At 35.9% G+C, this 21540-nt stretch overlaps 2 long non-coding RNA genes across 2 annotated transcripts in view; one reads left to right on the top strand and one right to left on the bottom strand.

Annotated features, from left to right (window-relative positions):
* LOC309606023 overlaps nt 1–21540 on the top strand; it is a 335857-nt gene that overhangs the window by 7523 nt on the left and 306794 nt on the right. The gene's annotated exons all lie outside the window — the stretch shown is intronic.
* LOC309606032 overlaps nt 1–21540 on the bottom strand; it is a 1194635-nt gene that overhangs the window by 1138773 nt on the left and 34322 nt on the right. The window lies entirely within an intron of this gene.

The following is a 21540-nucleotide window of genomic DNA, read 5'->3' as shown; positions in this document are numbered from 1 at the left end:
AGAACGGCGGGAAACTTTCCTGACTTGCCCTGCGCATGTGTAACAGTGAAAGGGGAAGACCTAGCTGCAAGGTTGGAAAATGCTGGCAGAATAGGTGGACCAATAATAAGTCTATAAGGGTAGCCGTGGGGGGGGGGCGGTGTTATGTTTTTAAATGTGTTTCTAAAAGCTTTGCGTGGAAATTGCCTTGAGGTGAGCGGACAGACCTATCATCTCTCTAGTCCGTTCCATGACCCACTCCTCTCTCGTGGGAGATTTCTCTTGGCAAGCACCCAGCGGCTTTTAAATGCTCAACCGGCAGTCACATCTCTGCGGCAGTAGGTCCAAAAATGGGACAGACGATTTGAAAGCAGGAGAGAAATGGTGGGAAGTAAGGCAGCCCCTCTCAAGCGCGAGGAAGGAGAGAGGCTTCTCCTGGTGGCTCCGCCAAAGATGTTTCTTCCTGGAGGGCAGGTCCTTGTGTCCTCACGGAAAGAATTCAGAGACTAGACAGGAAGTCAAGAAAGAAAAGCAAGGATTTATATAAGCGATAGTTGGCTCTCAAGGGGAGAGAGGGCAGTCTTAGGTGAGTAGCTGCCCTGAGTTTCTTTGGCAAGCTGGTTAGGTGGCGTGTAGAAGTGAAGGGGCAGAATATTCACTGGGGAGGGGGGAGGTAGGGGGTCATAGTCCCTGATTTCACCCCAGCTGCACCTTCCAGAGGGGAGGAGGGATTTTTGTCCGCGTTTAGTCTTGATCTGAAGTGTCATGGCATCAGTGCAGGATGGGAACTTCTTATCTGCAAGGCTAATTTTATTGTAATGACGGCCTAATGAACAAAAGGTTACATTTGGATGCCTGAGATTCCTGCCTTTTCCCAACTTTCTTTGTCGGCCTCCAGGACACTTATCATCCCAAAATGCGTGGTTTCCTGTCAGTCTGGAGGTTCCTGCTTTTCTTTGTCTGCCCAAGGACCCCTGCTGTTTCCAAGCTATGTGGTTTCCTGCTGTGTGGCCCCTGTCCCCCTTTCTCTGCTCATATCTAGCTACCTGCATGCTGTAACAGACTTAGCAACGGCAGAGAGTGAACTGTGACATGATCAGCTCTGTTGTTGAGAAGGCCCTGCATGGTGGGCATGCACTGGGGCGAGGAGGATGGACCTTTAGAAGGGGATGTGCGTTGACTAATAGCATGTTGACTTGCCCTGGGAAGGAGGTGAAACCCTGGCAAAGGCAGTTCTCTTCTGAAAAGGGTGATTCCCAGAGAGGGACTCAGCCACCAGCCACCTGGGGATCTGGGTGGCACACCACAACACCCACTCCAGTGTGTGACATTTTCTTTTTTGAAATTTAAACTCTACTATGTTTCAACACCATTCTTATATTTATAAATTGAACGAGTCATTGTGTGGGCGAACAATTTTAAAGCAAAGAATTACTAGAGGATTTGTGGACAGTCTCTGTGGACTTGAAGAATAAATGCAGAAAAATAGGGTTGGGCTGTTTGAAAACCAGGTTACCTGGATTCACTTCCCAAGTCTGCATCTTTTGAATGGGGTCTCTTTCCTTTCTCCCATACCTACTCCGCAGTCTATGAGGCTCAGCCCAGACATTTAGGAATCTCCTTTCTGGGAAGTCGATTACTCTCAGTGCTCGGAGTGACCATTATCAGGGTTAAATCCACAGTGTGGCATAGTTTTTGAGGGATTTTTAAATAATAAAGCATTACACGTGATAAATAGCAATGTATACTTTATGTAGTTTGCCAATTTTAATTATATCTATTGTACAGCACCTTAATAAATGAGTCCTTTCAAAGAAGGTTACAATATCTATATAGCATTACTTTACCCTGAAAAGAAAATTTTCCAATCTGTGATCTTCACTGATTTGTAGATATGCAAACAATAAAACTGTTATCTAAGACATTCACTACTGAAAGGACTTCAGTGCCTCTCTTTAGGCTGCAGAAAAAGTCCAAACTCTTTTTTTTTTTTTTAACATCTTTATAGTCCAAACTCTTATGCAGAGCTCATAAGGCTGCCAGTCTCAGATTCAAGCAAGGGGCACCCATGCCCATGTCACTGGGCTTTAGAGAGTACCATATGGCCCTCCCTAGCTACACCAGTCTTTGGAGCCAGGGAGATATGTAGTCCTTGCTTCTGCGTCTCCCACCTTTCAGATCTTGCTTTACAATTTCTTGCCCAATGGTGACCTGTTTTCAGGAGCTAGGTAGGCTTGTAACATATGACCTGTAAATTTTCATTTATATTCTTCCCTAATGTTTCACAAAGACTGAAGAGAGGACTACTTCTGCTTCATGAATAAACCCCTAATTTTCTCTTGAGCCCCATCTTTTTTCCAACCCTGTCTCTTCCCTTGTAACATGTACCTAGAACATAGTTTATGTAACTATTGACAGTTTCTTAAACAAATCATTGTTTCTTATCTTTCTATGTTTGCATTTCCCTCTGTGAGTGATTTTCTCTGCATAGACTGACTGCCCCAGGCCTCAAAACCTATTCTGCCTTGTCCATCAGGCCAATTTTCATTGAGGAGGCAGTTTAAATATTGCTCCTTGGTGAATCTTTTCTTAGTCCCTGTCTTCCGTTCACCCTCACCTGGGTTCACTTACATACTCGTTTTTCTCTATTCTCGATGGAAAATATTGACATTGATTTAAGTATATTCCAGTTAGTTGAGGGCAGGTACTATTTCTTAGACATCTTTCTAACAGCAGAGTCTATCACAGTACCTCATAAAAGAGTAAACAAACACTTCAAAAACATCTGCTGATTGAACAGATATATAAACTATTCAGTAATGTGATGTTAGCATTTTTAGGATTAGAAAAAAATAGGTCAAATAAGTGTTATCATGTGTTATCAAGTGTTATCATGTTTGAATGTGAAATATGTCCTCTCTGTTATTTTAACAGTCTTAGGTTGAAGAGCATTTGGATTTTACATATACAATTTATATGCTTGAGTAGCTGCCGGGGCATAGAGAATTAAATTGCCAAATCCAGAGAGAGAAAATTTGTAGCAATGAATCAAAGAAAGGGTTAGTGTTTATTTCATTCTGTGAACAGAACATAGAAACTAAGAGGTTCAGGGTTATTTATTAATTTAAAAATACACGATCTTCATTACTTTTCTAACAGTGTGAGGGATAAAGTACTAAGAGAGTGTTGCAAATAGAGTTTGGGGGAGATACCATCCAACTGGAATTGAATGATATTTATTTCATGGCTGCCAAAGATAATGCTTAAAACTTCATATGTTTAGAGAGTGCTGTCTACATTTATTCTACAACCTTATATCATTTCCTTAGAGAAATTGTAAGCTTATTGCCCCAGACTTAGCTATTACAAAGTAAGTACACAGCACTCTCGATCAATGTGGGCAATTCCCATGCTTAAATAGTTTATGTTCCTGGAAAAAAAAAAAAAAAAAGATGCTTGCAGTAAAAATGGTGTCATTATGTTTCTTATACAAAAAAAAAAATGTAATAAAGGTATAATGCCAGTTTTTATATACATATAATTTCATCTCCTAAATTATAACTTATATAAAGGTTTTCTCAATTATATTTAAATTTAAGAAACAGGACAACACAGTAACAATCACCAATCACACACACCATATCCATATCAATCTATGATTCGAGCAATAGATATTGATTAAACAATGGTATGCTGTTCATTACTCCTATCTTCAGTTCACTATACAAAACATAAAGTGATGAAAACAAATCCATTAAAATCATGCATTTCAGAAGGACTTTAGTTTTTATATTTTCACTGGCACCTTTGAAAAATAAACCTTTGGTGAAACAGTGATACATGGCAATTTTTGAAATAGGAGACTGTTTAGCTAGCTGCCTTCCTTTACTTTCTATCATTTTATATTTTAAAGATGAAAACACCTATGACTTGAAGAGATTAGTAACTTGTCCAAATTCACAGTAAGAAGCTTTAGATCCAGGAATTGAACCTAGCAGGCTGGCTTGAGACCTTGCACTTTGAACCACTATGATATATACACACTACAGATTTAATGTTTAAGTCATTGATAAAATGCAAAAAGATGCTCACGAGTAATGGTTAACAATCCAGGATTATAAAGTAAAATTCAGCATGTGCTTTGGAGGTGCACAGATGTTCTGACTTTAAGGACTGATGATTAAACAAATTTCAAGGCCCCTTAATTTGCTCCTTAATTTAAGTCAAAGTCTGTGGGTGAGATCAGAGTACAGGAAGCCAGTACATACAGGCGGCGTTGCACCTTCTTTCCCAATTTGTAAAACGTGAGATCGTAATTGGATGTATTTCAACAGTAGGGGTATCAGATTAGCTAATCCATTTAAAGTACTTAAAACAGTATCAGGCTCATGAAGAGCACTTGGTAAATGAAGATGATGATGATGTTATTATTACTATTATCATGCAGTGATGCTGATTTTTAGAGGTAGCACAGTTAAGTGATAAAAAAACACAGAGGACTGGCATTTGTTTCTATGTTTTGCCCCTACTTGTGTGGAATTTTGAATGTCTTAGTTTCTCTGAACTTAAGTTTTCTCACCTGTAAATTGGAATAATGAAAGCAAGCCTGGCCACTTTTCAGAAAGGATATTAAAAAAAATAAAAATATTAAAAAGTAAAAAGAAATAGTTGATATTAATTTTAATAATATTATTTAAACCATTATATCCAAAATATAATTACAACATGAAAAAATATAAACTATATAGAACATTATTAATACAATATTTTGTATTCTTTTTTCAAACTAAATCTTGAAAATCCAGGGTGTATTTTACATTTATAGCACATCTCAAGTCGGACTGGCCACATTTTAAGTTCTCAATAACCACAAGTGGGTAGTGGCTGGCCTGTGGGACAGTGCAATATCATATCATATAATCCTCAGTATAACCAGTGAGGTAGATATTATTGTTATCCTTATTTGCAAATGAGAATACTAAGGCTCACAGAGGTAAAGTAACTTGATTGAACAAATATGTAGCATCACCAGGTTTCAAATAAGGATTGCCTGGCTCCAAAGCCCGTGTTCCTAATCCGCATACTGTCTTTCAAAGCTTTCTCCTCTACGTCGGCCTTATCTATCTCTAGTCTCTTCATTTTTAACTTACCATGGAAATCTTGCTGCTAGCAGGGGATGATGGACTTTGGAGGAAAAGTGGAGGGTGTGGCCAGGCCGAAGTTTGTAGCCCCCTGAAAGACATCACAAACATTATCTCAAGCATATAGTCTCATACCCTTGCTTTCGAATCATGATTTCAAATGTTTTTACCAGAGTCATACCAATGGCACAAGAGTAAACTGGTGTTCATAGGAAAACGAAGAGCAAAGCCAAATAACCTGCTGTGAAGAGGGAGTGAAATTTATTTAAAGTCTAATGATTTTTCTTCCCTTTTTTGTGGGTGGGAAAGGTTATGCTGCTCCGTTGTAGCCATGTTTCTTTTAATGTAAAATTAATGTTTAAAATGGTTCAACACTGAGGAAAATGTGATTTTGAATACCCCTGCACACTTCCACATCTTCAGGTGTCTTCTTAACACAATTTGAGAAGCACACCTTCCAAATGGTCTAAATTTTATCTCTGAAACATTCAGATCTTCAAAAAGCTGCACATGCAGAAATCACTATTCTGGTGCTTCCTAAAATTACACTAGCTGGATTGTTCATGAGTCAGAAATAACTTTAGGAGCATCATTATTATATTTATTGTATTGTATTCCACTACAAAACATGATGCCTTCTTTTAACGAGAGAAAGGGGCATTTTTCTCAATCTTCGTTGTTCGGAAAACTTCCCGGTCTTATCTAACACTGAGGCATTGATATTAATTTCCTCTTTGCACTTGTCAAAAGTCACATTTTTGGCTCACTCCTAGAAACTACATGGGGCTTTATGGAATGTATTTGAGGAGTATACTTGAAATTTTATTTTTCTTCAGATTACTTTTTTTTTCAATTTTTAAATACATTTTTTAAGAGAAGTTTTAGGGTCACAGCAAAATTGAGCAGAAGATAAAAGATTTCCCATGTGCTCTCTTCTTCCACACACATACAACCTCCCCCATTACCAAAATCTCTCACCCAATGCTACATTTGTTACAAGCAATGAACCTACATTAGCATGCCATTATCAGCAGAAGTCCATAGTTTACATTAGGGTTCACTCTTGGTTTTGTACATTCTATGCGTTTGGACAAATGTATAGTGATATGTATGTACCATTATGGTATTATATAGAGTAGTTTCACCATACTAAAAATCTCTGTGCTCTCCATATTACTTTTCTACAATATAAATTCCTTTGTTTTCTTTTTCTTTTTTATCATACGTATCATATGTAAAGTCACATTTAAATGAGGCAAGATATAAATAAGAAAGAAGCAATAATTTCAGTTATTATTCAGTCCCTGCAAGGGACTAGGTGGCCCTTGCAGTCTGACCACAAGTGTTCCATGAGTGGCTGTCATCAGAGCTTCTCTACGGCGGTTTTTCAGACAGGACCCTTTAGCAGGATCAACAGTTCTATAGTTTTTGTTTGTGCTTTTTCTAAGAATACAGACTACGTGACTGAATCCCAGGTCTGTCATGACTGCCTGCCTCCATTTTATTTTGCATCTCTGTTAGCCACACCAGGTCCATTGACTATGTTCTATTCTTAGGGGATTTATCTTCTTTTTACTTTTACTTAGAGGATGTTATTTTATGTTTACAGTAGTCACCTAACCTTTATAATAATATCCTAATTTCCTTTCTATATTGTAAGCTCTTTGGTGCCACCATCCATGCTGTTTTCACCTTGACATCTGTGCCTGTGCCTGTCAGGGGCCATGGCACACAGTTGGTGGTCAGTATTTTCAAAATGAGAGTAATTTGCCACTAAACAGAGTCTAGGAACTGTGTGATTTCCCAATTTGTGGGGTTCACAATGCCGCAAATACATAGTAAACACTCCATAAAGTGTCATTAAAGTAAATCTGGAAACTTACATCAAAACCTGTGTATTAGTTTTATCATCTATTATTACTTGTATGGACTAGGATGTAAGTATATCAGTATTTAAAGGCTCTTGTGTATAGGTACTGCAATCACATTTGCCAATTCATGTCTAAATTGAATTAGAATAACTCCTGTAATTCCTCAACTAGACAGAAAACAACTAGAAAATACTCAGTATTAATTTTTACAGTAAGGGGATTTTCTGATTTTATTAAAGGTTGAAAACCAAGGCTAGGCTGGCAAATGCATCTGTCTAAAAATTTCAATAGCTTACATAATCACCACTTATCTGAAAGATTGTCTAGGATTCATTACATATTTTCAAAAGGTTTTTAAAAATGGAGGTGAATGTGACACATTTTACGATTCAAAAAAAAGTCTTTGAACCTTCAAAACAGATTTTTTTTCTCCTCCCTAGAAGCAAAGGGTTATTAATTTCCATTCTAAATTTTTCTTCCTTTTTTTAATACATAAAGGCAAAGCCTATTAACTATAAATTATCAGCCTCATTGACACGCTCTTATCCTGTTTACAAAGTTTGAAATCTCATTAATTTAAGATCTGATAGCAAAAACTGAAACTAACTGACATGGCAAATGCCAAAATCCATATTAATTTTATGTTCTTTAAAAAGCTCTGATAGCTAGTGGGAAGCAGCCGCATAGCACAGGGAGATCAGCTCTGTGCTTTGTGACCACCTAGAGGGGTGGGATAGGGAGGGTGGGAGGGAGGGAGACGCAAGAGGGAAGAGATATGGGGATATATGTATATGTATAACTGATTCACTTTGTTATAAAGCAGAAACTAACACACCCCTGTAAAGCAATTATACTCCAATAAAGATGTTAGAAAAAAAAAAAAAGCTCTGTGACTTCTACTTAAAAAAAGATAAATTAATAAACATGTTAATGGGACTATTTCTGTGGAAGATAGTAAGATAATACTGAACAGAGCTCATTCTCATTCTTAAGTTGTCATTCTTTTGAATAACAATGTGAAGGAGAAATTCAGGAGCAAATGCATTTATATATTTATATCTATATATTTACATGTCACTTTTAACCAAATTATAGGTAATAATGGCCAGTCTTTTACAGAAAAAGAAATTACTTAATATCAAATTACATTCATTGAACCTTTCAAATGTCCCTTCCTAAGAGAAGCCTACATTGAACTCCAAATCTAAATTAGCTGCCCCTACTGTGTGTTTAACCTGTACTGTTCTTTTTCATAGCAATGATCAGATCTGTAATTATGGGCTTATTTGCTCAATTGCTGTTTATTAATGTCTGTCTTCCTCATGATATTATAAATTCTAATAGAGGCAAAGGCTAGTTTTTTTTTTCCCCCTGCTGAATCCCCAGTACCAGGAGGAGATGTACAGTGAATATTTATAAAATTAATCAATGAATAAGTAACTGATCTAAATGAGGCTGGAGTATTCATACATAGCCACCCAGATGTTTCTTTCTCTTAACATTTTCAGTAAAGGCCTAGTCAATATGTTTGTACAGTGTTTGCAATGTAATGAATTAGGAAATATTATGGTTGAAATTTCGAGAAATCTTCCTCTTTCTTCCCTCTTATTGGCAATCAATCCATTACAGATGTGTATATCTGGATGCAAAGAACTTATCAGTTCTTTCCTTCCTTACTCTAAAGTTCAAAGACCCATCAACAAATCCAGAATGATAGATTACTTTATATCAAGGGGGAAAAAAACTCATATTCTTTGTTCATATAATATCTTTTTAAAGGTATTACAATCAAATAATATTATTGAAAAGTTTTTTAAATTTATATATGTGCCAGGTGAGAAAAAAATACATGGAAAATTTTGGAAAAGTATTTTCTCAACATTTACTAATTTTAGTGATGTTAATGAAATAATTTTTTTGTGTCAATCATTGACATTCTATTATTTCATGAAATATGCTTTGGGAAATACTCAGCGAAGTAACTATTTTTAATCAATTAGTCAACGCATGTTTATTAAGCATCAATATGTGCAAGAATAAGAAAATCAGGACGTCTGCCCTCCTAGACTTTTCTTTTCTGGGGACATAGAAAATAAATCAATAACCAAGTAAAATAAGTTTGATGTAAATCCTCTGAAGAAATTTAACAGGGTAATATAGCAAAATAAGGAGAAGGGATGACCTCTTTCTGACAGGGAGTTAGGGGAAGACATCTCTGAGAAGGGGATATTAAAGCTGAAATCTGAAGTTCAAGAAGAATCCAGCTCTGGGAGGAGCCAGGAAAGACCAGGACAGACATGGTGAATGGAAAGTGAAAAGTTCTTTAGATAGGAACCATGTTATATTTGAGGAGCTGGAGAATCCAGGTGTCTGTACTATATATATTAAATGCCATCAGAGTACTAGATGCCATTGAAGAGAAAGATGGGCAGTTCATAAACAGCCTTACAGACCCATGGTGAGTGATTTGTTCTTTATTCTGTGGAAATGCACCAAAGGATTCTAAGCCTCATGATAATATTATCTGATTCACATTTATGAAGGATGTTCTGCCTGCTTGCTGTCAGGAGAATGGAAGGGAGAGGGACAAGAATAGAAAAAGGGAGAAGACTTTCAAGGTTATTAAAGTTGTCAACTAAGAGATAAAAATGGTTTGAACTCGGATGGTGACAATGGAGAGGGACAAGAGTAAATGAATCAAAATGCAGTTTGGAGGAAGAGCACGGTGGATTTCATGTGGAGTCTGATGGAATAAAGAGCCTAGTGTGACGCCTGAGGTTTCTGTTCTGGGTTTGAGTCATTGGTTGGATAGTGATGTCATTTACTGTGTTAGTGAAAAGTAAAGAAGAAATAGGTTCAGTGAAGAAAATCAGTGAATTCTTGTACGTTAAGTTCGAGATGCCTTTTAGACATTGTAGAGATGTCTGGTAGGTAGTAAATGAGTCAGAATACAGAAAAAATGTTGACTTGAGGTATACATTTCTAAGTCATTAAAATATAACTTATATGACACCAACTATCTGTGACACATATAGCGTTAGGAAAAATTGTGAAAGGTTTTGAAAACAAATAGACCAAGATTACTGGGTGTAATCAATGGAAAACTATGTCTCATCTTTAGCACAACCTTCTGGGTTATTTGACTTTACAGGAATTGGTCTTTCATTGTCTTTGAGCTGTTGTGCAACTATGTAAGTTGTAGATAACTGAAATGATAAATGAAATGATTCTTGTCTGGAGATATGCAAATAAATTTTATCTGGTGAAGGGACAGTTGAGTCTCCCATCCACAAAGCCAGTTTTGCATATGTTTATAAATTTTGGTCCACCTCCAGCTACTCCCTTCAGATAACCCATTATCTTCTTCATGATTCCTATTCTTTGAAATAGTCTTGCTTATTTAATGGTTTAATTATGCATTCCCTGCCTTGTCTAACAGAAGGTGAGGTCCAGAAAGGCAGAGTCGTTACCTGTCTTTAGTTCATCACTACATCCCAAGCAGCTAGAAAATGCCTGCTATTAAAATAAAGGCTAATAAATCTTTTTTATATAAGTGAGTAATAACATTTTTGCTACCTCTTGGAAAACAATCTGCAAAGAAAAAGAAGAGAGCATCATCTAGTTGTTATGCACATGGACCCACAGTTTCTGTCCCCTGATAATATATGTAACTTTCTGCAAGTTAATGATGTACCTTAGTTTTCTCATTAGAGAAATGGTGATAATAACTGTACCTACCTCTTAAGATTGTTATAACAATTAAATGAGTTGCAGCTTGTTAAATACTTAGAAAAGTATATACCTTGTATTTAGTAGGTATTACATGTGTTTTTTGGACAAATAACAACAGAGTAGATAACTCAAGTTATAATTTAAAGATTCAAGATTTTTTCCCCAGGTTTACTTCTTTCCTATTTACTGACAAGTTCTTTCAATAAAGAAGTATGCAATTGGATGAAAGCATTTAGTAAATTTTTTTCTATTTTAATTTTCTCTTTGTTTATCATATTCACAGCTGCCATTTTCAAGGCTATTCTAAAGTGCAGTGTTTGGTGGGGTGATGAGGGTGGGGGAATGCATCCTTCAGCTGCAAATTATTTGGGTTCTAAATTATTCATAATGTTTATTGCTCAACCGTCATTTATTAAGTAGCTGGTACCTGCATTTAATTTTTTCTGTAGATGGAGTGTTCCCTTCCCTTCCCTTCCCTTTCAACTGGGAGAGGGCTTCTTCTTAGGATTTCATTTTAGCTTGTTATTCTCTGAAAGGTATTTTAAATCCTCTCTCTGCACATTGTATTTTCCCAAAGAATTTTGCACTGGGGTAATTTAGATTTTGCAGTATCGTGAATATGCTTGTCCAAATCCTTTATCATGACGTTTCAAGTCTTGGGAAGCTGCACTCAAAAACATAGCCATTTGAGAAGATGCGAACATCTTTAATGAATCAATAACTTCTTCCTCTTTTTCCCATAGTTATGTTGTCTCTTCTGGGTTAAAATAAAAAGAAAAGTTAGCCTAGGGCAGGCGCTGCACAAAAAAGCTAAATTCAAAACCTCAGCCTTACTTTAAAAACTCTTCAGATTTTGTTCTTTCTCTACCTTTCTAATCATCTCTGATTACTTTCCCCATGCACCTGGTGTTTTAGTCTTATTGACTTATAAGCTATCCTCCACAACCCTGATTCCTTTTCTTGTCTCTAGCTCTTTGCTCAAGCTGCTCCCTTCTGCCTAAAATATTCTTTGCCACCATGTAAACCTAATAAAAAATTTTATTTGAAGCCCACTCAAATTTTACACTCTCCAGGATGCCTCCCAGATACACCCAGGGTTTTTATATGCCTTTCTTTCTCCTCCAGTATGTTTGTAACTCCATCAGAGCACTTATTACGATCTGCCTGGAATCAAATTTTCTCCATTTATTTCTCATGATTATTCATTTAATTGTAAGCTCCTGAAGCTCAATTTAATTTTTAGTCATTATGGACTATAGGGACCTGTAGAATGTGTTGCCAGGGTGAGTTTTAACTGCATGCGTGCTAAAAGAATCATTCTGCGCTGCCCATGGAATCTAAAGTTGTGCTGAAATCTAAAGTTGAGGCTGCGTTCAGATTTTGCGTATATCCCTAACATGTTCCTTCATCTGTAAAATAAGAATGAAATCAGCTTCTTTACAGAACTGTTGTGGAGATTAAATAAGATAATATTGTGAAAATGGTATGTAAACCATGAAGAGCAATATAAGTACCGATTCTGTGATCTCATCTCTTCTTTCTTTTCAGGCATTTTCTCTCTGTCCTGTGCTTTCTGAGTAGCATTCAGACTTTTTCTTCCCTTCATACACCCCCATTGAGCAACTTTGCCTGGTCTGTTTCTTAATTTAGTAATGCATATCTTCATTTCTAACTTATATATATTTAACATTTAGAAATTCAGTGATACTACTGCTCATACTTGCTTCTTTTAATCAGTGTAACACCAGTGTAATGATAAGGGGAGTTGTGTAATGGTTACACACGATAGTGATCAGAACAGTGGAGAGGTGCTTACAGGGCAGCGGGTATATGCTGGTGATAGCTACAGAAAGCTGAGTTTTTCTAGTCCAGGTCTTGAAGACATAGGTTGTGATTTTAAGAAGAGAAAGATATTAAGCATACATAAATACTGATGAGATTAGAATATATAAAGATTAGTGCATTTTTCATTTTACTATTTTTAGCACTGCTCCAAAAAAAAATATAGGCAGAGAAAGAATAATAAAATGTAGATTAGTTTCTTCCTTGCTTATTATATAATTTAGCAAAAAAACAAAACAAATCACACAAGCAAATATATATATGTAATATATAGCTGGGCAATGATGAGGAGATTAGAAATAAATTGTTAAAAAGGATGATGGTTAAGAGTAGATTGTAATTCTCCAGGCTAGGCTTTTTCCTTTCACGTTCTCTTAGCTTTCACTGAGACCAAAGGCATCTTGCTCTTTTGAATATCACAGAGTACTTGTGGTGTTTCACAGATCATAGCTCTATCTGGTTCCCATTACCCCATTTTCATGGAAACCTGAAATCTCATACTGCTCTTGTCTGAACTCTTTTCCAGGGAAGCTTGTCATTATCCTCAGTTGTTGGATATCAACTGCCAGGCTCTTGTTTAATACTGCCTCCAAGCCCCACCTCTTTCTTCCTCCTTGTTCTCCTAGATGCTAGCTCTCTTTTAGTTTTTCTCTGTCTCAGATTGTTCAAATAATCATCCTGCTTAATACCTAAATGTTATAATATTTTTACATACAATGCCATATTACCCAAACACCTCCTTGTAATCATTGCCCAAATCTCAACTGTGCATCTGCAAATATCCAGGAAGAATATGAGACTTCATAATTCAACAGAATCTCTGATTCAGTTGGTTTCACCTGCTGTGGAAGAAATGCACTGGGGTTTAAGATCTACATTCTTAGCAGATTTTGCAAATTAAATAAATTCTCCTTTATAAATTTCCCCAACCATACTTCCATTGTCATATCCTGGTTCTTGTGTGAGTTATGAATATTCAATATATTGTCTCAATGTACAGGCTATTAGCAAAGTGAAATTAAGATTACTTTACTGAGGCAATGAGATAGCAATAAAGGAGCCCCAGATATTTACTTTGGTGCCAACAAAGCGCTGTTGAAGCAGTGGCCTCTAGCAATATTTATATATTTTTGTAAAGCAACACTCACTGAACCATCTAAGAAGTTGCTGAGTTGAAGATCTGCAGCAAATTTTGGCATCAAACTTTTCATTTCTGCACATATATTCTTCCCACTGACTCCAAGATGTTACTGAGAAAAAGGGATAAACAACTTTTTATTTTTTCCTTTTAGAATTGTTAATAATTGGATCAAAAATCAGATATTGAGGCAGTTACCAAGTATTTGTCATTCTAAGGTGTATGTCTTTAGAGACTGATTATCAAGAGGTAAATTGATAAAAGCAAAATCTAACTACGTTTATGAAATCTGTACTATGGAGCAGAGCAGAGAGAACTAAAACTGTCACTGACAGTTTTATCAAGTGATAGTGTTGCTTCAGAGGTCTTGTAGAGAATGAATCAAGACAAAATACTTCTGGAGAAGAAATAAGTTCTACCAAATTAAAAGCAAAAATATTTGTATTGTCAGGCAATATTAAACTATCTTGGTCTATATTGTCCGAAAGCATATTATCTTGAATCTCTGTCTATTATATTACTCAGCATATTGCTCCCACAATAAATAAGGTGTCATCCGTAATTATAAGAAATTCTCAGTGGGATGAATTCTTTTGTGAAACCCTTCAATGCTCTTTGATGCCACGAAAAAAGTTGGACTTTTGTCCTGTAAATCTTTTAAGAGATGTTGGGATGTCTTAGAGATACTGCAGAATTAATCCAGAGACGAAAATTGTTGGGAAAGGCAGTCCTTGTGCATGTAGTCTTTTCACCCCCACTCAGCCGCATGAAAATGGTTATTGGGCTTGGAGCACTATCTTACCTAGAGATAAAGATCCTCCACATCCTGTGCCAAGCTCATCACCTAGTCTTTTCTTGAAGCATGTGAGTCATAGGGCACAATCCCACTGCAGGGTGGGAATGGGGTACACGCAGGCCTCGGTGAGAGAACCTTTTGGCCACTGGAGAACACCACCAGCTATTGAAGCTGATCTTGTTTTGTCTCTTCTCCATGTAAGTAAATCATTATTCCATCCAGTGCTTGACTGTATTGTTTTCTTCTTGGCCACTCCGGTAGCAAGATGCAGTGGGTAGAAGTATTCGGACTTCTCTCCCTGGTGGCTGGCATTGTGATGATCTTTCCTATCCTCTGTGTAGTTGAAGTCCTCCCCTGGGGTTGGCAACCCGTGCATGGTAATCTGCTCTTACAAAAACCACCATGACTTTTCAAGTACATATGTCCTATGAAGGAGAAAGAACTGGACTCTGTTTACCTATTTTCATAAATGATACCTGTTGTTGAGATAAGAATGACGTCTGCTGAAAATGAAATAATAAAAAGAGAAAAACGTGGTATTTTTTTCTTTTAATAAAATCTCATACAGATCTTTTTTCATTGCCCCAAATTTTGCTCTTATCCTTATGTCAAAGGACGGACTTGATAGACAGTGAAAATGAAACATGAAAATGTTTTCTTATTCTGCAGTCATGAGTATAAAGTATCTTCTCTGAGATAAAGTATCTTCTCTGAGAGAAGCAGTTATTCAAAGTTAGTGTTTTAATACCAACAAACTGTGTATCATGCATCTCATTTTGGCCTAAAATGTTTCTTTATGCAAAGAAATCATTATATAACTGCATCTCCTTTTTTTTTTTTTAACACTGTGGTTTTTATACAGCTAAGTTTACCATTTACTAGATTAGTCAATGACAAATACTCAGTGTTTATGCTTTTTTGACTTTCTCTGGCATTTGAAATATAAACTCTGTTTCTCTATCTCAACTTCATTAATTCAGACTCTTATTATCTTCTGTCTGAAATATTTTTCCTCAGTAAATTTTGGAAACATTATAACATAATTATCAAGAGTTAAACCCTGACGTCAGTTTTTTTTTTTTTTTGTCACTTGCTACAGAGGTTATTAACCTTTATAAGAACCATTTTTACTCATACATAAAATTAGAGGATTTTGCTTCTCCTCTCCCTTTCCTGGTAGTAAGGTGTTCCATATTCCAAATTAGTCAGATTATTCTTTCTTTCATTAACTATAACATATGTATTTTAACTTTGAACCTTATTTACATAATATCTTATAAAATATTTTTGAAATCACGAGGTAATTTGAAATACTGTAATTGTAGAAAACGTGAATACTTTGTGCTTATGATTCATGCTAAAATATAACAAAATTAATGATTTTGAGACAGTTGGATTATATAACAAAATAGTATATTTGCATCAAATAAAAAATGTAATAATATAATTATAAAATTCAAAATACATGTGAGTATATATTCACACACAAACACAGTCAAGCTTTGAGATCTTGTGCTAGTTTTTTAAATTCTCTGTGCCTCAGTCTTACTCTTTATAAAATGTGTTATTAGTAGAACCTACCACATACTTCTCTCTTGTGAGTTAAATGAAGGAATGCAAGTAAAATGCTTTAAAGATTGAATAACATATAGTGAGGAAACATTATTTATTATTATTATGTGAGTTTTTCTCTCCTGATTCTCAGTGTGGCGTACTATATGCCTCAATGATAACCATATCTGCAAGGAAAAGCAGAACTTTAGAGGGTGGCTAAATGTCATCTTATTGAAACAAGCATTGAAGGACTGTTCTGTAGAAGAATTTTAAGTATGATACCATTTCTCCAAACTTATTACAGTTAGCTTACTTTGCATTACTTATTACTCCTACTATTATTATTATTGTCAAACCAGAGAAATATATCTATTTTGAGGTTTGATCTTTCAGCTATTAAACCAAGAGAAGATTATCTAACATATTAATGTTACATTGGAAGTTCTTGTTATTTGCTTACATTTATATTTTAAACTTAATTTTTTATAAAATTTTAAGAGGTATAAATTTAAAGAATTTAAATTTGCAGATATTTAAAAGACTTTATGCTTATGGAACTTTAAATCAACACTGAATATCTCTGATATACTTTTTTATTGTTATTAAATGAAATCCATAATTGAGTTTGAGAAACACTGGCATTGACGGCAAATATAAGGAAAGGGAAATGAGGCATCATCAAGAAGTGGAGGAACGGAGGATGACTGCAAAGTACTTTGGGGAGCGTCTGTTGTGGGCATGGAGATTCACCACCTAGATCCTCCTTCAAGAGAATTCTTGTTGCCTCTGCTTCTGGGAGTGCTGTCAGTGGACAGCATTCAGCTCTCAGCCTCTCCAGGGATTGCTGCCTTGCCCAAGCTCATGCCCTTCCATGCATGGCCAACATCCAATGACTGATCAAGATGGAAGTATATTAACCTGGCTCTTTCTGCCACCCATGAGACAATGTTGATGGGGCCATTGCAGCTCCAGATTCCCTGTGGAGTCCACTGAAATAGTCAAGCCTGCATCTCAACTGCACCCTCTACCTAGTGCTGCTTGCTTCCACTCCCTTCCATATATATTGATCCCAAAGACAATCCCTAATAAATATCGTGAACCCTAAACTCCATTTAAGGTTTGCTTCCTAAAGTAGCCATACTGCAATAGCGTCCATTTCAAATTTTTCATTTTATGAATGAAGTTTTTCTCTATCATATATTGGGAATTGAGCTGCGATTGATTTTCATTTTACTTTCTCTCATTCAATCTGTTCACCTTTTTAGAAGTGGTACCAATGAGACACTAGAAAGTCTATGAAAGAAAGGAATCCAGTGATTAATTCTTAAACTGAATAAATTCTCTCTGGACTTATAATAATTGATTAAAACCATTCCTCAATGAGTAGAGTCTGAGTGAGATGTTCAGAAGCTCAAGGTATCCAAAATAAAGAAAAACTATATTAAAAAGAACAAAACTTATCACCCCCAAAGTTGCTAAGATGTGATATGAAGTATAAATACACCACAAAGTCTTGCTATAGCACAAGAATTACTTGTGAAGTAGATCATTAATGAAGTTCTTTCTGTTAAGATCTTTCTTTGCACATGTGTTTACACAAAGAAAAAGAGAGAGGGAGAGAGATCTTGCAGAAATTTTTCTCTTTAAAACTCTCAAACCATTTATCCACGGGGCACTCCACTAACATGTTCTCTTTTTTTCTTATTTGCTGTCTTAATAATTGATCTGTGTTTAGTTGCTTTTGGAACTGATGTACTCAGGCAGCTCCAGATTGGTGGGGAGGATTGGTTGCTGGGCAACCTTACCTATAATGATGGTTGGTGGCTGGGCCTTTGACCTGTCTTGGGGAGGACCTGAGGCAAAGCTACTTCTAACTTTTGTGTCTTTAAGCCAAAGAAAACATAGATTATGGGAACAAACTTTTAAGTTACTTAAAGAGCACTATGAAAAAGTAAGAAAACTGCAGAGAATATCTGTGTTTTATTCTTAGGCTTTAGGTAATTTAATTAAAAAAAAAAAGACTTGGTTGACAGATTTTAAGCATCAGATCAGTGTTTTATTAAGATTTAAAACACAGTGGTTATTTATTTCACATAAATAGCGTTATAGTTATTGTTGTTTTCTTTATAGCAAGCTATAACCATTAGATAAGTATTGATCATTTTCAAGCCATGGGAAGATGATGAAAGCTTGCTGTTAAATTTTGGAGTCGTGAAGGTAGTAGCTTATATTTTTTGGTTAGCAATTAAATCTCTGCCTTATGTCCTTTAAATCAAAGGTATTTTCTCTAGGGAATACGAAGACATTTTTCAACCCCTCTTTTGTCATCTCACTGAACGTGGGGGCAGAAATAGATCAGAAACATGACACATTTTGTTAAATGTGGTCTGCACTCAAGGGCAATTAGCATGCTGTTTAGTAATTCTGTTCATTAGCTTGTGTCTTCCTGAAACCTGAAAGGCAGACATGTACAAAATAGAAAAAAATAACCAGAAACTGTTGTCAAACATTATGCTTCAATTTTTTTTTGTTTGTTTTTGCAGAGCCATTTGGAACAGATAATTTAAAAAATCTTAAGGTACATGTTTTGTTGGGCTTTCATATATTTTCATCCTCAGTTAATCACTTTTGTTCTTAGGTATTTATGATTGCAGATGAATGGCAAATGCTTTGCCCATTGTGGAATGGTTATGTTACGACTTTAGAATGAATAATTGCCATGAAGAAATGACGAAGTAGTTTGGAAAATGACCTAAGAATATGCCTGAATATGAGTTTTCTATTTGGTAAAAGAGGTCTAATTAGTGAATGTGTGTATGCAACCAAGGCCAGTTGGAAGGATATGGTATTGGCTACCCATTTGAGACCAACCTTTCTTTTAAATATTATGTTCCTACAAAACCCTCTGAAGAAGAACAACGATAAACATGGGGAACAAAAGTTCTACTTTGGCAGGCTGAGGTCTCCTGGGTAATAAGAATTGCAAGTACTACAGATAAACTTTAAATGTAGTAAGTTAGATTATATCTGAGACATAGTCCTGAAATTTAATGGGTTGCTAAAAGAAAATACTCTGCAATTTTCTTAGCTCTTTAAGTGCATTAACAATTACTGCCTTGGAGAGAAGACCACCCTTTATGTTGTTTATTTGTAGCCAAGACTTCTATACTAGAAGTGGCCAAGCATTTATAGGCTTGGCTTCCCATGTACAAGTGAAGCTTTATTTCTTTCAAATTATATCACCAAAAGTCTATTACATGTTTACAATTCAAACACAGCCTTTACACCTATATTTGAACTACTGTATTACAGAAGTTGCATTGTTGTGGTTATAATTTAAAACCTAGTGATAAAAAAGGGAAAATTCTGTCAAAGGCTAGCATTGGCTTGAAGGGTTCAGATCTTGCACATAGAGGATTTTCCTAGGGACCCCTGCCGATGCACATGAGAAGGATAACAGAACAATAAAAGCAAGATTGCAGAACCATAGTGTTCTCGCACCAGTTTCTCTGTTTTCTAACGTATTACCTTATTTCACTCATTGAGTTTACTCATTTGCTCTGCAATTCTTAGGAGAAAGGAGAACCCACTTCCCATGATATAAATAGTACCCTAGAAAAAACAATTATCAACAGCAGGGGTCTCAAGCCTCTGAGAGTGTGGTAAACCTTTGGTCAAAATATATCTTTACCTTTTCATATTAGAAAATACAAAACATTCACTCACATTTAAGCAGTTATTTACTCTCATTTATTAATGCTTGCTTACATGAATATATGTATGATTTTTTTCACCATAATTCATGTAGGAGGATAATTCTTATGATAAATCACTAAATGTAACTTGAATCAATGGGATTTCTACATTCACAGTGGTTTTCCCATTGTCTCTCCAGGCTCTTTGAACAGCAGATGGGGCCAGGGTGGCTAGTTGCTTACTGCTGTTTGTAATAACGTTTTCCTAAGTAACTTTGAAGGAGTTTTCCCTAAGTTATTTCCTAGCAGCTTGAACTACACCCTAGTAGGTTGAACTAGTAGTTCTTGGGCACTAATGTGCCTCAGTACACTGGTGTGATACACATGGGCTAGGGGTGCGCCATATATTGAGCTCTTCAGTCTATGGATTAGGCAAGCAGGACCTGGGGCAGCCAGAGCTCTTATGGCTTGGTGCTGGTTGCGTTCCCAAGGAAAAAGATTCTAAAATGGAAATTGAAGATCAGTTCTTTATTAGGGAGTGATCTTGGTGGCAATATCTATGCGTGGGGTGGAAAGGAAACAGGATTGAGAAGATGGAGAATTCCAATAAAGTCCTCAGCTGACCTTACAGGTAGATTTAGAGCTAGAAAATCTTTCATATTTGTCCAAAATTGGATGGAGGGGGCTGGACCTTTATACACTTGAAACACTGAATATGCAAATGGCGATAGCTACACCATACATAACTATAGAATAATGACCAACAATCTGCAACAGTCAGCCCTAGAAGCCAACCCACTATTTGTAGCAACTAGTCCAGGGAGTCAAATAACCTCTGTAGCAACCTCTATAGAAAGGGGTCTCTGTAACAACAAGAAGTTGATTCTTGTCACACAGAAAAATGGAACACATTAGTAATATTCATTGTTCGTTATGACGTAAATTTTTCCCTAGACTGAATGTTGAAAAGCTAGAAGCTAAATAAAGAGGAAAAGAACTATCCCTATGCTAAATATTTTATCTTTGATCATTCATTCACTTTTTTTTCTTGCTATTTTCTGAATAGTCTCCTCCCAACACACATTCTAGATTAGTTCTCTTCCCATTCTGCACCCACTTTTCTCTTGGATGATTTGCATAGTTATGTTTGGGATTGAGGACAAACATGGTATACAAATGTGTGGGAATACTATATATGTATTTTACTTCACATTTGATCTGATTTTAAACAGGTTTTAGAATTCCTTCATTAGGAAAATAATTTATTGGGAGAACATTCATATTGTGATACTAGTTCAAAAAATTGTCATCTGACTGTCAGGAGGAGAAGTATGAATTTTTTCACACGATTTCCCCTTTTCATTGAGCCTGGAAGTATGAAACAAGAATATTGAATACTTGAATACAATTCTAAAAAACATGTGGTTTCTTCATTTAATTTTTACAATTCAAAACAAAATTGCCAGAGGTAAAGCTCTGACTTACAGTCTATCACTTTAACCTATTCTTTGTGAAATATTCCCAACTCACAAGTTATTATTTTGCATGCAGATCCCCTATTAATGTAATGGAAATTATTTGAATAGAATACCTTTTGGGAAATTTATGCATCCTAAAAGCTTTATCCTCTAATTGTCCTGATTATTAAAGAAAATTTATACTAGAGAAAAGGAATTAATGGGGAGGTGTATAGGCAGTGATTAAAATAGGAATTGGAATGCCAGACCTTCTGGATTCATATCTTTACTCAACCAATTTTAGCTGTGTGACTCTGGGCAGGTTATTCAATCAA

Source organism: Balaenoptera borealis, assembly GCF_965194805.1.
Source record: "Balaenoptera borealis genome assembly, chromosome: 11".
Classification (NCBI taxonomy): Eukaryota; Metazoa; Chordata; class Mammalia; order Artiodactyla; family Balaenopteridae; genus Balaenoptera; species Balaenoptera borealis.
This window is presented reverse-complemented; position numbering and strand designations above follow the sequence as displayed.